The 16,634-nt window shown below is 36.8% G+C and overlaps 1 pseudogene; it reads left to right on the top strand.

Annotated features, from left to right (window-relative positions):
* The first annotated feature begins 317 nt into the window (after positions 1-317).
* Positions 318-16,320, top strand: LOC122350719 (annotated as a pseudogene).
* Positions 16,321-16,634: the final 314 nt, after the last annotated feature.

Below are 16,634 nucleotides of genomic sequence, written 5' to 3'. Positions count from 1 at the left end.
GAGTACGAAGACAGGAAGAGTCTATGTTTGTGTTCCTAGGAAGAATAACAGACAAGCAACAGTAAAACGACAAATAAGTCAGAGGAAACTTATGAGGCAAAAATATAGTTGACAGTTTAGAGGTTAGATGAAGCATTAACAGAAAGTTGCAAAACAACAATAGCATAATCACAACAAATGTTATAAAAACGCTCTCTTCCTCATCCGCTTTTTTATGCCTTTGTTTGGTCTTCTTTTACAATTCATTAAATAATTAAATTACGCTTTATATTGGCCACAGAGAGCGATCTTTACTGAAGTGTGTGTGTGTGGTGATGATGACTGGTCATGTGCACTGCTTTGAGGCTCTAGAGGGCAGTGAGAAGATACCACTTTAGAAGCATCTGGCTCTTTCATTGTTCTTCATATTTTTTGGATTTGAGGTAATTAACGTCATAAATCAACCATTACATTAAAACCTCGATATAGGTTTCCCATGTTGTTTATACAACAGGCAAAAATTAAAGTGTGATCAGTTACTTGTGATATGACCTATTTTGCCATTGGAAATGATGTTTAATTCAACTTTAAACTAGAGACTTAGATGGGATCATTTCATTTTGGACCAATAAGCAAACAACAGGAAATCCAATAACTACATAGTACTGTTTTCAAGGACGTCCCAGGAAACACCCACGACTCGGGCTGTATCGTCAGCGAGGCAAACTTTAGGCACAGGCGCAGCCTGCTTTCTTCTGAAAATATCTGGGACAGCGCCTGTCGATTGCGGCCAACTAAATGGCAGGGATTTGTTTGTGGATCTGCAGCTGTGTTGCATTAATGCTTCGAACCAGACAGAGGCCTAATATCCTCCTGAGACCTAGAACAAAAGTTTTGAATTAAGCATTTTTTCATTACATTGTTGTCACGGTGAAACTTCCAAGCTGGCATCTCTGTAAAACTCCTGGAATGTGTTCTTGTAATGACATGTGAGGTCTCGGAGAAACTCACTGTGTATAATCTTCAATTATTAGAGGTAAAACCTACAGCTGGGTCTCAGGAATATGGTGGAATTAGAATTGGGTCATCATTAAATACATTTATTTAAATACATTTTATATCACAGGCCTTAGGAGATTGTGTGTGCATATATATATATATATATATATATATATATATATATATATATATATATATATATATATATTTAAAGCAGTTTACAGAAGCTCATCACTTATTGGGAGACAGCACTGTCTCTAATAACGACATTATAATAAATGTACAGCATGACAGACATTATGTTGGTGCATAGTAAGATTATTACTGCATTGTGTCTATTAAATTATTTAACATACAGGACAATGATTGGATTAATAGCATTTGTCTATCCTGAAACAGCTGGAAAATGGCTCGCAAGGCACCCTCAAGTTGTCTGGATGGCATACGTTGAATCTGCGTGTGTGTGTGTGTGTGTGTGTGTGTGAGTGTGATGGAAACTTGACACACTAGAGAGCAGGAAGTCTGCTGCTGGACCACAGACTTGTGCAATAAGACCATCTTAAAATAGCCTTATGTGACAAATATAAATCCAGTGACGTTGCTTTACAATACCTTCTTAGTTTAATATTTGTAACACTTTAAGATGAGCAATTTTACTGCTTAAATTTCTCACAGCATAATGATAATAAAACTCTCAGGCCTTCAATAATATGCAAAAAATGTTAAACCATCTATCTAATTTCCTGGGTTTAAAATAGTTTGTATGTTAATTTAAAATACAATGCTGTTTCTCTCTTCTGGGCGCAAAACAACATGAGGAATAATGATCTGAGTAATCTTTTGTGGCTTGGCTTACAGAGGCTTGCACAGCTCTGCAAAGAAGTGTAAACTTTGGGCTATACAGGAAGTAGATATATGGAACTTGGAGATGCTGTTTGGTGTCACAAGCAAGTTTAGCAGAAGTAGACATTAGATGAGACGGTCTTAAGGAGCTGTTTCGGAGACAAAATGGAGAGAAATGGAGGAGGACATTAGAAAGAAGGGATACATTTACAATACAGCGGCTTTGGGAAGGTAAGACAGAATGTGCTTTCTTCTTACCAGGTGGCTTACATTAAAGAACAAATGTGTCTTTACAGCTGATCTGAAATTCACTGTCATAGAACAAAATGAAGGCTGACCGGTTGTAGCTGCTCAAATACAGAAATTACTGCTTAAATAGAGAAAACCAATGAATATTATATATTAATATTACTATGTTTTTTTTTTTTTTTGTGCAGCATCTCAGATGGTTTCAAAATGTTCAAGGTAAAATACTACTGGACAGTTGGCCTTTTTAGTTCCTCTATAACACCTATAATTTTGTGTGCGTTTGTCTGTGCTGCTGCAGAGCAGCTGTTCATATCTCTGTGACACATAATATAATTCTTATTTGTTGCATTTTATTTTATTTGATGGTTAATATGTGCAAGTTCGCTTGTATCTGTCCTACATTAAGGCCTATTGGAAAGGCATCACTACTGTACTATGATGTTGAGCAGTACTGATACTATATATATATATATTATATATATATATATATATATATATATATATATATATATATATATATATATATATATATATATATATATAGCAGCATTTTAAATTGCAGTAATTTATGATTAGTATGGAAAATGTTGATATGAAAAGATAAATGTCATTGGGAAAATAAGACATTATGCACGGTGTGTGCAGCTTGGTTGGCCTATGGGAATTTCACTAGCAGCCTTCACGCTGCCTAATTTGAACTACATGTTTGTCGCCAAATATTCCATATCTATTGAGCTTATTACAACAAGAGAGGAAATTCATGAATCATATTAAGCCTACTGGAAGTCATGAATAACTTCTGAACTGTGAATCGATCCACTTTAACTTGTCCATATTTCTCATTTAAAACCATTTTCAATTCATTTTGATTGATGCCACTGATAATATTGTTGGTTCCACTCCATATGGGACTGGCAGTAGAGGAATAGTCTAAGGTACCTAGAGGACTTATGGGCTGCTGAGTCCATTAAAGTGAGCTAATGTTAGTGCAGGATCAGAGTGTCTCTTTAGGAAACCAAGGCTGAATGTGTTGCATCTGTACAGATTATGTGCTGTTTGAAGCCATGACTTTCTAAATAGAGGTAATGTCTGCATCACCTAGATTCTTATATAAGTATTTTCTGAATAAGAAATCACACTTTAAAATGCTATCAGTTGATGTGATTCAAATCCATCCTGTCACGGAGATAACGGAATGAGACTATTAGACTGTTAGTGACTCTTTAGCTTAAAAAACCACAGGAAGATGTACTTGCTATTTTTAAATGAACTATCATTTTAAGGTCAAAGACGAGCTTAACTTGTTGGCAAACATTTGACATTATGAAAAAGTAGGATAATGTTTGTTGATTTAATCTATCTAATCTTTTAATCTAGCTTGTGTCAGATTAACCAGAAGTGATCATGATGTGATCTATAAGACGCTTGAGTAAACTTTCTAAGAAACTGTTTTTGCATGTCACATGTTAAAAATGTAAAAATAAACACGCTTATGTGAAATAAGATTGCGCTATGGAGTAAATAGCTGTGGAAAAGTTTGACAACGCAGTGATTCAACTTACCCATCGATATATGAGTGAGGTTTTGTCCTAAATATTATATTTCTATGGCTGTAATATGTTAGGTGCTTTCTTCTAATGTCTTTTTATATTAGAGCATTTCCTGTAATATAATAAGGCATATTACTTATATTAGACTTATTTACTTTTGTGCATGCCTAAAAGAACAGCACAATAAATCACAAAAATTGTTAAGAGTTTACGCTACTTTCAGCCATTTATCTTCTCTGTTTCCAGAAATGGCGTAAGGTCTGGTCCGTATGTACCGAGAGAGCTCCTTGCTCCATCTCTCGCTCGAGTTTTTTGAGCGAAGATGGAGCTGGCAGCACGCTGGAGAAAGCAATCGCAACAGGAAAAACAAAAAGGTGAGCAAGAAACCGTGGAACTCAGATTTCCAGTGTACTGCGAACGTGAATAAAATAAGATGTATGATCTGAGGAGGGTGATGGATCCTGATGAGTCACGGTACACGAACAATCAAACTCGATGGGGGGTCACATATGTGTTTATGCGCAAGGACACGCATGTAAACAATTAGCAGGAAGTGCTAATAATTCTGTTCCCACTTTGCTGTAAAATTCGACAAACAGAAATCCATACTGTGCAGAGATGCTCACAAGTACTTTTAAATTAACGCGACATGGAAAGATCAGATCGGAAAAGGGAAAAAAATGTTCATGCATAATACTACCCACACAGTTCAGAAATCTTGGAGCGTATTTAAATGCAGCCGTGTCGCTCCACTTGTTTGCATACATTCTAAAATAAATGAATCTGAATTTCTGAGTTTTATGTTATTGTTTTTAGTGATAAAAATGAGCGACTGCATTCGTGGTTGCTTCGGAGGCTGATGTCGGGCGGCCGTCCACGGGATTGTGGACTTTTTGGTGGAGACAACTGAAAAGACATTTGTTTTCGCTGCTGAGACAGCTGAACTGGGAGGACTGATTCAGAACCGTGTGAAATCGCTCTTCCGGTATTTAACACTGATTTAAATTGTGTGATTGCCTTCTTTCAGCATTGGAAAAGACACTGCTTTTGCCTTTTTTCTGTTTTAAGAACATTGCAGTAACGTCATTTGACGCCTGGATTGCGTGAGAGTATAGCGCTTTATATCAAAGTTTCAGGTTTGGTCCTGTTTTGTCTCCAGGCCAAATCGCAGCTGTGTTTGAAGCCCTGTTGCATACCAGTGTGTAAGACTTTACATCTGCCATCAGCTAAGACTATAGAGTCAAGCTGCTTAAGTGCAAAAATATCTGCATACGTTAGGGGATTCAAATTGCAAAATAGCCCCACAAGGTTTTGTCTTTCAGCAGGTGTAAAAGCCCTTTCAAAGCTGAGCAGAAAACTTGCTTGTGTGACTCATTGAGTTTCCTAGCTTAGTTGTCCAAAGAAGAGCTTGTTTCACTGAATGTGTTTTTTATCTATTTTAAAAGGGAAGTTGTTTTCTATATCTCATTGTACTATATATAGAGTATATATATATATATATATATATATATATATATATATATATATATATATATATATATATATATATATATATTATGTTGTAAGTGACTTGCTATAGTTTAAAATAAAGGAAGAATCACAAGGACATTGACTTAATGGATTTTAGAGGTTTGTAAGCTCTCTGTGGACAGTGGAAACATGTAGAGCTTCACTCTTGGCCTCTATTCTGGCCATGGGTTAAAGTCTTGTAAATAAGCTAATTGAGCTGGGTTAAGTACAATACTGAGTACTCTAGCTGGTACAGCTTCCTAAATATAACATCTCCCATTTTAAAACTCAAGAAAAGTACCTATTAGGTGGTTTGACTCTCACACCCTTTTCACACTAATACGCTTTTTCTTTAAAATCCTCTCTTCTTGCATCTACATGAATTGAATTTTACCACTTTCTGGAAGTATGGTGGAGTGGTTCCTTAGTGGTTTTAGTCCCTAGATATAGCTAGAATTTCCTCAGATGATAATGCTTGCCAGCAGGAATTGCGCACCTTCAGAATCTAAATTAAGTTTGCTCTGTAAAAGTTCAATTCAATAACTGCATTTGAATTAAGGTAGAAAAAGAATGCAGAACTGCAATTCAAATTCTGAACGTATGATATTAAATTACGGTTATTCAGTCAACAAATGGAATTGAATTACTACTAACTTAAGAAAGAAAGAGAAAGACTGATTGAAAGACAGTGAGGAAAATGGAATAGATGGATGGATACATACTGCATTTAATTAATACTAGATGGAGAGACAGATGCTCCTACAGGTTGATGGATAGATACACAGATGTTCTAATTAGATATTAGAGCAGACAGGACATAAAGAGAGATATAGGAAAGATACATGGCATGCACAGGCTCATTGGAAGTACTATTCTACAAACTCCAAAAATGTATTTATACATACGGAAACGCTGCCTTACTCCAGTTGAAAAGAAACACTAGAGACAGCACCTCTCAACTTTTATTATTTTATTTTATTTTCACACAAAGTAATAATTTTACGCCTACATTTTCGATTTATGTGCTTCCAATTCTCACATAATTACTAATTATATTTTTCTGAAATCGTAAACTGGGGTTCAGCAAACAACTCAAAAGGAAGTTAAATGGCAATGCACTGCATTGACTAAACGTGCATTTCTTACCACTTTACACATTTAGCAGTATTTTGTAGGTTTAGGTAGGTGGCCATACGTAACTTTTTCCGGACGGTCTCTAAGCCAAGATTTCTGTATTGCTTTGATCTAAAGTACCTAGAGCATTTTGAAAAACGGCGAAACGGCGTCATATACCACAGTCTGCAGGCAAAGGCAGTTTTCAAAAGCTTGGGGAGTATTTTAGGCAATATAGGAATCCTGGCTTTTGTGGTCACCTCAGCGTTTAGGATTGCTTTGGTGTGACAGGGTCATCAAACTTGATCCTGAGGGGATAGATGGATTCCATTTCCTTCATTTTAGTGTAAATTTTAGTTCAACTTTTATATGGGGTACGATAAAATTGAATCTATACTCCAAATCATGAATCAGAATTTTGCCGGCTTTGTCTGCGAAGGAAAATCGGATTTCTTTTGATTGTAAATCTATCAATGTCTTGTAGTACAAAAATGGTGAGATCGATTTGATCAAATCCACCTGTGAGAAACAGCAAGAGTGGGATTTGTGATGCTGGTAGCACAAATATGGAACCATTCAGTTTTGGATTTGTATATTTGGTATAGACCAATAGAAACTCAGATTACGATGATGTCTCAGATTCCTCCAGCTTTAGCTTTGCCTAAAAAAAGGTGGCTGTCTTTAGAATTTGTAATCAAGTGGTGTCACAGAAAGCAACAGTAGCTGTGTTGTGGCTGCTGGAATGAGGAACGCTGGGGAATGGAAGAGCTTGATGTAATGCACTGTGGAGTTGTGGAACACGCTTTATGCTGAGAACATAATATGACTACTGGCTCAGTTCTTGGAGAGCGCATTGTTGGTCCAGAAATGGGTTCTCAACAAAGGCCATTTGTCCGAGGTCTTGCGGTGAAGTTAAACTGCATTTCAGCTGGTGCAAAAATAAAGAAGCATGGAGAATTTGTATTGCATATAATACCACTGAAAATGACACTTGCCAGAGGACTACAGGAATTTCAAATACTAAGAACATATATAAAAATGTTATTTAAATCTAATTTATAAACATATTTATGGATTATTTCTTATTTTATTCATTTATTTTATTTATTACTTACAGCGGTGTTAAAAGTGCTGGCTCCTTCCTGATTAATATTATTTTGCATGTTTGTCACACTTTTAACGTTTCAGATCATCAAACAAATTTAGATATAATCAAAAATAACACAAGTAAACACAACAAATATTTTTAAAATGGAAAGTTTAAACTTAAAACTTAATAACTGGTTGGGACAATCTTCTTTAGCAGCGGCAACTGCAATCGGAGGGTTTGCGATGAGTCTGTTACACAGGGCTGTGGCTTTAATCTTGACCTACTCATCTTTTGAGAATTGTTGTAATACAGCCACAGCCTGAAGGGTTATCAGGCTGCCTTTTCAAGGTCATGCCACAGCCTCTAATAGATCTCCAGGTCAGGACTTGACTAGGCCACCCAAAGTCAGGGATGTAATGGACACACACTCTCTAAAAAGTTCTTGTCAGTCCACAGAGCATTTATCAAAAGTCTGGGGATCATCAAGAGGTTTTCTGGCAAAACTGTGACAAGCCTTATGTTATTTTGCTCAGCAGCCGTTTTCATCTTGGATCTCTGCCATGCAGGTCATTTCTTTACGGTGTCTCTTTCTTGTGGTGGAATAATGAACACTGAGCTTAACTGAGACAAGTGAGGCCTGCAGTTATTTGGATGTTTTTGTGGGGTCTTTTTTATGATCTCTGGATGAGCTGCCACTGCGCTTTTGGGCTAATTTTATGGTCGGCCACCTCACCTGGGAAGGTTCACCACTGTTCCATGTTTTTTCATGTTTGTGGATAATGGCTCTCACTGTGGTTTGCTGGCGTCCCAAACGCTTTTGCACGCGAGGGCTATGTGGTTTTGGATCTTGTTTTCTCGTAAAAACTGTCATTTTTAAAAATCTACGTTGTGTTTACATGTGTTATCTTGATTAATAATTACATTTGTTTAATGATCTGGAAACATTAAAGTGTAAATAAACATGCAAAAAAAAAAAAAAAGGGAAGGGGGGGCCAAACTTTTTACACACCTGTATTTATTTGCTCTGCTGTTATTACAGGCTTAGTGAATTTAAAAACTGCATTTTTAAAGTTTGCGCTATGTGTTATAAAACTGCTGTATGCTGGTTCACGGTAGATGAGCTGGCCAGAGAGAGGAGCTAATGAGAGGAAACAGTTTACATGCTGGGAATCTGATGACGTTGGTGATGGCGGACAAACACTCTCATACTGCAGCAGAGAAACTGGTAAGGAAGTGTGGAGTGTGTACAAAACCAAAAATTACAAATGAAAATTATTCCGAACCACGAATATGAATGTACGCGCACAATATCAAAGTCACAAGAGGAGTAGCTCATGAGCCTCTTTCTGGTGGATGAGCTGGTTTTAGAGAGATCTGGTGGAAGTACCTTAAAAAAGTCTTGTTAGTTTCTGTTAAAAGATGCACAATAAATGATAATTTCTTTCGCTTAGACATAGGCTTGTTGACTAGTCTGACACCTCTAGTTTTTTGTGCTGTGAATATTGTAAACCAGCAACTAACTTTTCATTCCTCTTGTTATGCAAAGTGGAAAGTTGTGGCTCATCTTTTGTTCTCTTGTGGTGGAAAAATATCACACAAGTGTCCGCTTTGTTCGCAGATTGACCACTATCTGTAAACGCGCAATATCCTGTCGTTTTTAAAGATTGTTCAGCGCCCTGTTTGACTTCCTTTTCATCCATTTTTATTTTTCTGTCTTCATTAATGCTGGGGTAAGTGCTGTTTGTTTGATGGTTGATATAAATGTGCTGTCTTCTTTTTCTTTGTAACACCTGCTACTTTTTATTTCATCTCTTCATTACATTTACTCATCAGATGGGCATTATTTGAGAGAACATTATTTTAGGAGGGAAGTTTGCTCTTGTGAAATTATGTGAAATGTTGATAGCTAGCTGTAAAAAAAAAAAAAAAAAAAAAAAAAAAAATTATGCACATATTTTCTTCATTCGTATGCGGGAGTTTATATCTAAAATCATCAAATTCTGACCTGTTTGAACAATTTTAGTATATTTGCTAAAGAAGGTAAAACTATGTACATTTAATACAGATAACTCTGTATTGAATTTAGTGTAAAAACAAAACAACAAAATACATACATACACACACACACACACACACACACACACAATACCAGCATCTAAAAGTTAATTTTTTTGTTCTGTTTTTTGAACAATATGATCTCCATGCCCACTTATTTATTAGATCAAAATACAGTAAAAACAGTGATATTTGGAAATATTATGTAACAATTTGAAATATCAGCATATATTTTAAAACGTAATTTATTTCTTCATGGATGATAAAGCTGACTTCTTTAGCAGCCTCTTATCTAGGCTGCTAAAAATTATGGGTAAGCTGAATTTTATATTTTAAATATTTTTAATTTATTAATTGTATTTTTTATTTTTCTCTGGATTCTTTTGATGAATACAAAGATTATAAGAACAGCATTTATTTAGATAAAATTTAATGCATCCTTCTATATAAAAATATGAATATATATATATATATATATATATATATATATGTGTAGTAGGTGTAGTAGGTGTGTGTGTGTATATATATATATATATATATATATATATGTGTGTAGTAGTGTGTGTGTGTATACATATATATATATATACACACAATACATACACACACACACACACACACACACACACACACACACACACTCACACACTATATTGCCAAAAGTATTCTCTCACCCATCCAAATAATCAGAAATCAGGTGTTCCAATTACTCTGTACACAGGTGTATAAAATCAAGCACCTAGGCATTAAGACTGTTTTTACAATTTGTGAAAGAATGGGTTGCTCTCAGGAGCCCAGTAAAGTAAATCCAATTGTGAAATTTCTCTCGCCCTAAATATTACACGGTCAGCTGTATTATTAGAATGTGGGAAGCATTTAGGAACAACAGCAACTCAGCCATACAAAGTGGTAGGACACGTTATGCTAAGGCACATAACTTTCTGCAGTCAATCATTACAGACCTCCAAACTTAATGTGGCCTTTCAGCTCAAGAACAGTGCGCGCAGAGAGCTTCATGGAATGGGTTTTCATGGCCGATCAGCTGCATCTGCAAGCTTACACATTACCAAGTGCAATGCAAAGCGCCGGATGCAATGGTGGTGCGCATGCCGCCACTGGACTCTAGAGCAGTGGGAGATGCATTCTCTGAGTGATAAATCAGGCTTCTCCCATCTGGCAAATCTGATGGACTAGACTGGGTTTGGCGGTTGCCAGGAGAACGTCCTTGTCTGACTGCAGTATGCCAAGTGTACAGTTCTGTGGAGGAGGATTATGGTGTGGGTTGTTTTTCAGGAGCTGGGCTTGGCCCTTAGTTCCAGTGAAAGGAACTCTGAATGCTTCAGCAAACCAAGACAATTCTATTTTAGATAATTCCATGCTCCCAACTTCTTGGGAACAGTTCCGAGCCTTTCCTTTTCCAACTTGACCAGTGCACAAAGCAAGGTCCATAAAAGATATGAATGGACAGAGTAGCAGTGTGGATGAACTTGATTGGCCTGCACAGAGTCCTGACCTCAACCTGATAGAACACCTTTGGGATGAATTAGAGCGTAGAGGAGAGCCAAGCCTCCACGCCCAACATCAGGTGTGTGACCTCAAAAATGCGCTTTCTGGGAAGAAGGGTCAAAATTCCTATAAACACACCTCTAAATCTTGTGGACAGCCTTCCCAGAAGAGATGAAGCTGGACCGATATTGTTTTTCAATTCTTGCAGTTGATATGATATTATTCTCTATATATTATTTGTAATGAGTGAGTTTAAAAATTTATTACTTACCAATTCTCAGTTTAAGTAATTTTTGCATGAATGCATTGAAATGCAGTCTTGGTTTATTTTTCCATCTGTTCATTTACTTATTGAGCAAATTGAAAAAGAGGCGAACAGACTATCAAACGAACGCAAACGAGCACATTACAATAACTAAAAACACATCCCCAAAGATGGAAAAGACAGATAAAAGCCCTGCAGTGGACATGTTTACACTGTGGCTTTTTGAGAGCAAGATGATGTCAAGAGAAGTGGAAGTACAAAACACACATCAGTGATGCAGCACAGGTGCTGCAGGACAATCCACCTCAGCCAGTCTAACTTCACCAGGCATTTCAACACTACCCTGACTGTTTAATCATGGGTCATTATGTTCCTATATTTGCTCGCTGATTGAGAAATGGCATTTAAATGATCTCATTAAACTAATTGACTTATTTCAGTCCACAGAAAGTTGGCTTCATATGTTCAAGGTGCAGAGCTTCCAGCATTCTGCTGCTTTCTCCTCTGGAATGCGCTGGGTTTGGGAGTTTCTCGTGATTCAGACAGTTTATCAAATCCATCTGTTCTCAATTTAAATATCAGAAGGCCTTGTTCTGTCAAGCGCACAGCAGGGTAACAGGGAGCCAGAGGAACCCAAGCGATAAGAGGGGTACAGGGCTGTGGAACTACTGCTTTTTTGCGGCACATACAGATATTTACACCGGATGCAAACATTTTCTACAACAAACGCAAAGTCACAGTGAATAAAAAACCTTATGGCGAAATTAGTGATAAAAAGCTGTAAACACATCAAATAGTAGCAGTAGATCACTGGTATGTGAAACCACATCCTCAGATTCAAAAACATTAGTGCCAGGAGACCAGAAAAAATATAGCTCATCTTGACTCCGGCAGGTTTAGTTCTGATGCCGTGATTTGTCACTTCAAGCAAAATCAAAACGTATTGCTGGACAGATAAAATTACACTATCGTTAAAAACACTTGCAGTTGGTATATGATTTTTAATGATTTTTTTTTTTTTAATGGAAGTCTGTGATGGTCACAAAAATATTGTTAAATTATGACAATTTAAAATAACTATAGGTTATACTTTTTTTATTTTGGTTATACTATTTTAAATTCTAATTTATTTAATTTATTTTCAACAGTCATTAGCCCAATCTTCAGTGTCACATGATTCTTCAGAAATTTGATTTGTTGCAACAAAAATAAATAAAAATCTTAGTATTATCAGTGTTAAAAACAAAGAAAAATGCAAAAGAACATTCTTTGTTTGAAATAGAAATATTAGGTAAAATTATACTTTTGTGTCAGTTTGAATTATTTTAATATATCCATAATAAAGGAATACATTAGTAAGCAAAATAAAAGCATTCGTTGTCTAAAAATAACTCAGTGTCACAAATTATTACTTTGCATCCAAAATACTGTAAAATCTAGCCTGGTGAATCCAGAAAGAATGTGGTGTGAATAAAACACTATATTTAGAAGAGATAAAGGTGTTTATTTGGCCGATGGTGACCTTTGCTTATGTTTGACTACAAAGTAGAGTGGTGGACAGTGACCTCCTACCAGCAAAATTGCTAAATCAACTTCCATTATGCTGCAACTTAGCAGGTGCTGTGCATTTTGCAGTAAAAGAGCTCCCGACTTTTAGACCCCACTCTATTCATATCTACATGAAACGCGCTTGTTCGCGTAAATGTACCTTTTATGATTTTATAACTTCCTGAATACTGAACACACACCTGGAAGGAGAAAGATGTGTTATGCAAATGAGGTCCATGTGGAAAGTAAGTGGAAATGGAGGGTTACAAAACTACAAAACAGTTGCTGTGAATTTGGTGCATTGCCAGATGTAGAGCAGCAAAGGGAGAGAATCTTGCATATGAATCTCACCACTTGTTGCTCTGTGACAACAGGATGTAAATATGGAAATGAGTCTCATTTTTACACTAGTCTGTATATATAGTGTGGCTTTTTTGTTCTTTTGCAGGAAGTGCCATTCTTTTTATTTGCTGAGAGGTGTGGGAGTGGGTTGCTTGTGTTCTGACAGCTGCAAACAGAAGCCAGCACTGTCTCTGCAAAGACATACTTCCTCTCAATGAAGTTTGACTGTGGCTGGAGGAGCCACGTTTCAAACGGGAAAAAGATACTCCAAACCACATCGCAGCCTTTCTCTCTCTCCCCTTTAGTACGATTATTGGCATAATTATGCAAAAGTTTCACATGACTATGCCAAAGTGTGGCCTGAAATGATGACTCTTATGACGTGAGGTCAAGTCCTAGTTCCAGGCCTCTACTCATTTTCTTCCAGTCTTTCTCTTCAATGTTGTCTCTCAGTTCAGTAAATGCCCAAAATACGGTAATATATAATAACATGAATGAATGAATTGCCAAAAGATTATAAAAATATGCAAATTGGTGTTTATTTTTAAGTTATTATTACTAAAACTAAAATATAATATATATATATATATATATATGTGTATGTGTGTGTATGTATGTATATATGTATCTATGTATGTATATATATATATATATATATATAACTACAAGTTATTAAATCAGACTTTGAGAAGCATCCTCATTTGCATTCAATCTATGGTAGAGCCTGAATTAATAGCCCACTGTTATGGTCGACTGTTTTGGACTGAATGACATGTACAGAAAATCTCTCTTTGACACTTCACCTCAGGAAATTAATAGAGTTTCATCACCCATGTTCGCTTCATGCAGAAATACATCTGCATGGTGAGCTTCCTTTAATAGACAATCCTCTGAGAGCAGCAGACTCTGCAGCACACAGTTCACTCCTGCAGTTCAGCAGAAACCCAACAGGTAGTGTTGACTCTTATTAACCGAGAGCATCTAATAAGATGCTTGTTTTCTCAACCGGTGCATGTGCTAAATCTGTACACTTGTGTGAAAAACCAATTATATTGCATACATGCAAGATCAAAAGAAAGCTGCTCTAAATTATTGTACATATGTGAGAATGACCTCTGATAATGTACTCATCTGCTTCCAAAAAGAGTTCAAATGGGTAGAAATGCATACTCATTCACTGAGAAAAGCCTTTAAATTTCATTTAATAGTTTATAACATTTATATAACATTTTGTAATATAATTTTTTTTTATGATAATAGAAGCTCATTCAGGTTTACCTAACAGATGTAGTTTCTGAATGCAGTTCTACATACAGCTGAATATCTAATACACTCATAAGCCTTCAGAAAGCCACAAGTTAGCTGAATCCATTGTTATGTGGTTGATATATGCTATGCTTTTGGCACATTGTTTATGCAAAGCTTTTCCTTTCTGTTGTCTTCAGCAATGAAAGACTTTAAGGTGACGGTGAGGCGACAGAGGCTTCTGAGAGATGCGGCCTGAAAGGAAGAAAGTGCTGTTAATGGACTGATTTTGATAGCCTCCTTCTGAAGGAAACCAAAGACGGTGAGAAGTTCTCTACTCCTGGCCCTATCGCTCTCCGCAGGTTCGCAGAGACAAGGTATGGCTTGATAGTGATCTGAAGTCTTTCAGCTAATGCTAGTGGAGGTGTGTCTTCTGTCATTCGGTAGAGGATGGGGATATTGAACTGTAAAAAGATGTTATTGTGATATCCAGACTGCCTTATGAAAAATAAATAAATAAATAAAGCAGCCTAAGCTTAGTGACACTAAAGATCGTGTTGAATTAAGTCATACATACTGCTTTAGAACTTCATTTTGATAACTTTTAAGTGAATTTCTTAATATTAGATTTTGGTATTTTTTGCACCCTCAGAGTCCAGTTTCTCTGCCAAATACTGTCATATCGTAACAATCCAAAGCAAAGCTTATTTATTCAAATCTCAATTTCCAGAAAATGTATCAGGTAAATTTTGTGGTCCAGGGTCACAAATTATATTTGAAAATGTCTTGCATAGAGATAAACAGAATTACACTGTTATTATTACTAGCTGGTTTCCACAATTTCTGATGCAATCTTTCAAAATGTGCAGAAAAATGGTGAGGATAACATTTAAAAATCGACTCTCCTTTGGATGGTATTGTACATGCACAGTTTTTTTTATTTTTTTTTCATCTTTACTACTTACGACTGATTAAATGTATATATTTTTCAACAAACAGGCAACATTTTCCTTCGAGGCTGGGCGAAGATGCGATCTGGGGAAGGCAATCTTGAGGTTCGACACAAAGCAAGGAAACAGCATCTTCCAATCTGTAGAGGCCGCCATCAATCTACACAGAGTCAACTTACTCAGAAGCAGATATCAAGCGTGGAGGCGAGATGCCATGCCCCTTTCACCTCGAATGAGAGCTGTGGCAGAGAATGGTAGGCGCCTACAGTATGGGTGACTGACAGAGCAGTCAGAGACGGACCTGCAACAACCCCAGAACCTCAGCAAACCAGACTCAACCCTGCTGAGAAACTTCTGACCGGAGTCAAGAGCTTGAACCTGGACACCAGGCCTCCGCCGCGAAAGAGCCAGGTCAAGAACTTCCGCAGCTGTCCTTTGGTCAACAGCGAGGATGAGATGTATTCCCTGAGCCATGGCCCCTGATCCTGATCGGGAAGTCCTGGGAGAAGCGAAGAAACAAAAGACTGGCTGCCCCACATGCTCCAACCCCGAGGACTCTGACTACTCATTGCCCTTTGACACTATTTGGCAAGAACATGGAGAGACTTTGTCGGCATCAAACCTCCACCCATGTTTGTAGAACCCAATTGTGAAAATGACAAGAAAGGCAAATTACAAAACACAGAACCACTTTATGATATTATAGACTAAAACTGCAATCAGATCTCGTTTCTCAAACAAAAACACCTTCATACAAAAAAGTGGAGCACATTTATGATGAACCAGAAGGTTGTGGTGTGGCCCCAAGTGGGCCTCCATCGCTCTATGATGAACCTGAGGAGGTCAAAGGTCATGCTTGGAAGATGTTGGGCACAGTGATGGATCCGAGTGGGCATGAATACCCATACAACGCTTCTGTCGATGACTATGCGGTTCCTAAACCTCCCAGGAGGGCCTTAAGCTTTCAAAGCAGAAGGACAATGAGGAAGAGGACAATTCTCGTGACAACATTATGGGTGAAAGGAGTCCAAAAGAATAACTAAGACCTGCTTCAGAATTTAAAGAATTAGAAATAAGTGAGTGTGCGAATGGAATGAATGAAGTATTTAATCAATTAATATACAAGGTATGGGTAATAATATCATAGAGTGCTTTACTGTTTCCGAATAAACTGTGATTTTCAACACGCATTATCATGTTGGTCAATATAATGACAAGTTAGTTCATCTCTTTTAGCCTTTAACTAATTGTAAAATTTTACTGTAATGGAATGTTCAGATTGCCATTATTAGAATCACAGACATGCCCTTTTATGTAAATTAGGTTTTTTGTAGTGTGATTTAATATTATACCATATTGATCATATTCTTAAAACTATGGTAAAAGTGTGA

This window comes from Puntigrus tetrazona, chromosome 8 (genome assembly GCF_018831695.1).
Source record: "Puntigrus tetrazona isolate hp1 chromosome 8, ASM1883169v1, whole genome shotgun sequence".
NCBI classification, from domain to species: domain Eukaryota; kingdom Metazoa; phylum Chordata; class Actinopteri; order Cypriniformes; family Cyprinidae; genus Puntigrus; species Puntigrus tetrazona.
This window is presented reverse-complemented; position numbering and strand designations above follow the sequence as displayed.